This window comes from Euprymna scolopes, chromosome 16 (assembly GCF_053919585.1).
Source record: "Euprymna scolopes isolate OS-2025 chromosome 16, ASM5391958v1, whole genome shotgun sequence".
Lineage (NCBI taxonomy): Eukaryota > Metazoa > Mollusca > Cephalopoda > Sepiida > Sepiolidae > Euprymna > Euprymna scolopes.
Genome location: NC_136497.1, coordinates 115579255 through 115584411, shown reverse-complemented (window position 1 = coordinate 115584411; position 5157 = coordinate 115579255).

The following is a 5157-nucleotide window of genomic DNA, read 5'->3' as shown; positions in this document are numbered from 1 at the left end:
AATCATGTAGAATATATGTATGAATATAATCACACGTAATAGTTAATAAAAGATGATTGTCCCACAAAAAAAAACAAATTAGGGAATAAATAAAAATGAATGTTAAAACGAATATGAAAATTAGCTAGATCTCTTGCAGATAAATGCAATTCCACGGCTCATATATAACAAAGTTATATTTTCTTTTTTAAACCAATAGAAAAAATAATTTTAATATGAATATTAATAACAAAAACACTCAAATTTATAGGAATATATATATATATATATATATATATATATATATATATATATATATATATATTCTTCGTAATGAGTCAAGGCGAAAAATATTCAAAAATTGATGTAACTGATATTCTCTGCACTATGAAAAAGATATCAAGAATTGAACATATTAACATGCAGGAAAAATGAACAGTAAGATGAATTACATCTTTGGAATTTGGAATATAAACTTTTTTGTCATTTATTTGTGTTTTTTTTTTTTTTTTTTTACAAAGGCATCACCACATTATCAAGGCCCAGAGGCCACTCAAGGATAAGGGTTAAAGAGTGTACAGTAGAAATTGGTCATTATAGTAATCATTAGTAACGAAAATTTGGTAAATTTAATAACTTATATGGAACGGCTCATCAAGAACTTATTTACTTTAGACTTGAACACAACCATATTGTAGTCAGCCGGAAAGCAGGAAAACGGAAGACAATTCCACAGGCGTGCAGTTCTAAGAAAGAAGCTTTGTTCATGGAATCTACGTTTAGGTTTAGGCACAGATAAAGAGTGGGGGAAATTATTGATAGTGTTTACAGCTAGACGAGTGTTTCTTGTGAAAGTTTGGCGAGGGGGGACCAAAGATTGAAGCTCAGTTGAACACTTTCCATGAAAATAACGATACATCAGAGACAAACTCGCAACATCTCTTCTGTGAGATAGAGGTTGCAAGGAGGAGAAAAGGACATCTCCTACGAGGCTACGAAGTCTATTTTGAACTCTATCAAGGCAGGACAAGTCCTTTCTAGCAGCTCCTGCCCAGATGTGGCAACAGTATTCCATCCTTGGACGTACCTGGCTCTTATATAGGTAGAGAATAGCATCAGCAGTGAGATATCTACTGGATCGATAGAAAGATCCCACCATTTTTCCAGCGGCCTTGGCAACAGATTTGATATACGTGTTCCATTTAAGATCAGGAGTAATGGTCAAGCCCAGAAGCTTGTCAAAACTTGAGGCCTCCTGAAGACGAGAGCCATTCATTTCAATTGATGACAAATGTGGATTAGAATGTTGATGATGTAAAGAGAGAAGCTTGGTTTTAGATGCATTAAAAGTAACCAGCCACTCCTTTCCCCATTGTACTACGTGCTCAAGATCAGAGGAGAGAGAATTGGAGAGAACTTGGTCGTTTACTGTCTTAGATGTGGTACCATAAATGGTAGTGTCGTCAGCATAAATGTCTACAAATGATGTAAGGATATGATTTGGAAGATCATTAATGTAGATCAGGAAAAGAGTTGGGCCCAGGATGGATCCCTGAGGGACACCGGCATTAATACTGTGAGCTTCTGATTTTTGCCCCTCAACTACTACTCTTATGAACCTATCAGAAAGAAATGATTTAATAATTGAGAAGACTTTTCCAGCTATACTATAGCTAGCGATCTTATGAAGTAAACCTTTATGCCATACCCTATCAAAGGCTTTAGATATGTCAAGAGCAATTGCCTTAGAAAGATTGCCACCGTCGAGAGATTTGCTAATCCTATGAGATATAACTGTAAGGACATCTGCTGTAGATCTAGCAGAACGGAAACCATATTGAGTGTCACTAAGAAGGTTATTTTTGTTGAGATGGTTGATTACTTCTGTATTTAACACAGATTCTAGCAACTTACTCATGACGCACAGGAGACTTATTGGCCTGTACTGAGAAGGGGATGAGCGATCACCTGAATTCTTAAATACAGGGCATACTGATGAGATTTTCCAGGGAGATGGGAAACTATTCTCCTTAAGACAACGTTTAAACAGTTTTGTAAGTATGGGCGCTAATTCAGGTTGAAGTTTTTTGAGTACTATAATTGGAATACCATCAGGGCCAGTTGCTTTACTCGAATCAAGGTTTTTGATTAGCTTCGCAACATCACGTACAGATATACGTATATCACATAGCGTGTTTTCTGATATAGGAGGAAATATTGGGGGTTGGCGGTCTTGGTCGCAAAGGGTAGAATTAGCTGCAAAGTTCTTGACAAAGAGTTTGGCTTTGTCTGATGCTGACGAGATTACCTCAGGTCCATTGATGATAGTTGGGATGGAGCACACGCTTCTGTTCAGGATTCTGTTTGCTATTTGCCAAAACTGGTGGGAACCAAGCCGCTGCTCAGCTACTTTGGACTTAACAGATTGAGCATACAACACTCTTGCGTTCCTTATTACTTTCTTACAATGGTTGCTGGCAGTCCTGAAAACGGCTTTAGTTTCCATACATCTATTACGTTTGAAGCAGTGGAAAAAGTGATTTCTGTGCGCAATGGCAGCAGCACATTCTGGAGAGAACCATGGCTGGCTGTTAGGTTTTTTCTGAAACTTTTTAGAGGGTATGAAATGGGCAATACCTACAATTAACCATTCAGTTAGGTCTAATACTATAGAGGACACATCCTTTTTAAACATGGAATGCAGAGGTAGATCAGATATAAATGTACGGAAGCTATCCCAGTCAGCCTTAGTGTATCGATATACTGTACGATGAAGAGGTACGTCTGGGGACTTATTACATTTCATTTTTATCTTAATTGATACAACAGAGTGGTCGGAAGATCCAAGAGGCGACAGAACAGAAACTGAACATAGTTCAGGGCAAGTTGTGAGAAAAAGGTCTAGTAGGCTCGCATACTGGCCGTCATTATCGGGCACACGGGTAGGTTCCTGAACAATCTGAGTGAGGTCATAGGCAATGGAGAAATCATGACAGAACCTCCCCTCATCATCGGTCTTGTTTGAGTGGGTCAACCATTCGACGTTGTGAACATTGAAGTCTCCACATACGTGAATGTTAGCTGAAGGATAAGTAGAAAGGACTTGGTCAATTTTCTCAGATATGCTTTGAAAGATAGTAACTCCACTGTTGTGGTGGCGATAGAGAGTAAATATAAATGCAGTAGTGTGAGCTAAAGCAACCCGGAAGCACATATAGGGTAAGTTAGGATCTTCCCTGGAGATGTCCCTCCCACATGGAAAGCTATCTTTAATATAGGCACATATTCCATGTCCATGGCGATCTTGGGGGTCAGATTTAGAAGTTAAGTTAGAGTATCCTGAAATTGCAAACTCATCTAGGGAAATAGCCTGTCCAATGCCAGTTTCACTTAAAAATAAAAGGTCTGGTTTAGTCTCCTGTAATTGGGTTTCAACCTCTGGAAGGTTAGAACGAAGACCCCTGATGTTGGAGAAGGAGACATGGTAGTAGGGGTCTACGTTGGAAGTTGGGGAACCGGGTTTAATCGTGTATTTTTTCTTGAAACTTGTCATGATGAAATTTTGGAATTTGTGGACTAGGTCGACAGATTTACTTAGAGCAGGACAGAGAGGGGAAATTAAGAGAGAAAAAGAAACGAATAATTTTTTTTATTTGTAGCTAATGATAAGGTAAAGCCGTAACAATTACCCACTAGTATGGCATCGAGAGGCCCCACCAGAAGCTACTGCATGGTCCAGAATCCATTCACCAAATGGCAATACAGCAGCCCCAGTACTTTGCACCTGCTGATAGGACAGCCTCCTTAGTGGTTAATCCAAGGTTCGGGTCCCTGACTATCAGGCGGATAACGTCAGCCCAGACAAAACGTTTACCTCCAGCACCCTTACTAGTGACATGGCTACAAGGATAGACATAGAAACAGAAAATTTCCGCCATCTCAGCCAACTGTTCGCAAAAATACTGCCAACCTAGAAAACAGCTTTTTCTTCTCCCTTTGTCCGAAAAATCACTCATTTAAAAAAATGAGGACTGAGGGACAAATAAGAAGAAGCGAGAGTAACAGGAGCTGCCGATAACGCATCCACAATGCGTTTTCTACTCTCCATTAAAAAAAAAAAAAAAAAAAACTATTAAGTATTGTACTTAATAAAAGTCCAACAGACGTGTTTAAGGGAAAGTATGGTGATAGATTCCCCTCACACGAACTAAAAATGAGTATAATTCGTAATTTTTGCTATCAACTCGGTGGATAAATAAACATATGTACGAGGAAAAAAAAAAAGGCTAACATTCAATAAAACAGAAATACACAAATTAAATACTGAAATAAAATGGAGTTGTTAATATTTTAAATCTAAAATAAAAAGCATGATTGAAATCACTTATCTCAACAAAAACAATTCCGTCTCCAAATTGCAAACTGTGTTGAAAGAAATTCAGTTAGTAGCGTTCAAAACATTTTTTTTTTAATTAGCTGTTAAAAGAAAATCGTGATTTTATTCTGAACTTAAGCTAGTAACGTTTTAAGAAGCTTACGATATAAAAGAAAAGGCTGATGGGGGGGGGTTCTTCCGAAAGTAAGTTGGTGCCGTTATAAGTAATTTCGAGATAAGATGGAAGCCGGTATTGGACTAGAAAAAAAGCTAGCATTTAATAAAACAGAAATACACAAATTAAATACTGAAATAAAATGGAGTTGTTAATATTTTAAATCTAAATAAAAAGCATGATTGAAATCACTTATCTCAACAAAAACAATTCCGTCTCCAAATTGCAAACTGTGTTGAAAGAAAGTCAGTTAGTAGCGTTCAAAACATTTTTTTTAAATTAGCCGTTAAAAGAAAATCGTGATTTTATTCTGAACTTAAGCTAGTAACGTTTTAAGAAGCTTACGATATAAAAGAAAAGGCTGATGGGGGGGGTTCTTCCGAAAGTAAGTTGGCGCCGTTATAAGTAATTTCGAGATAAGATGGAAGCCGGTATTGGACTAGAAAAAAAGCTAGCATTTAATAAAACAGAAATACACAAATTAAATACTGAAATAAAATGGAGTTGTTAATATTTTAAATCTAAAATAAAAAGCATGATTGAAATCACTTATCTCAGCAAAAACAATTCCGTCTCCAAATTGCAAACTGTGTTGAAAGAAATTCAGTTAGTAGCGTTAAAACATTTT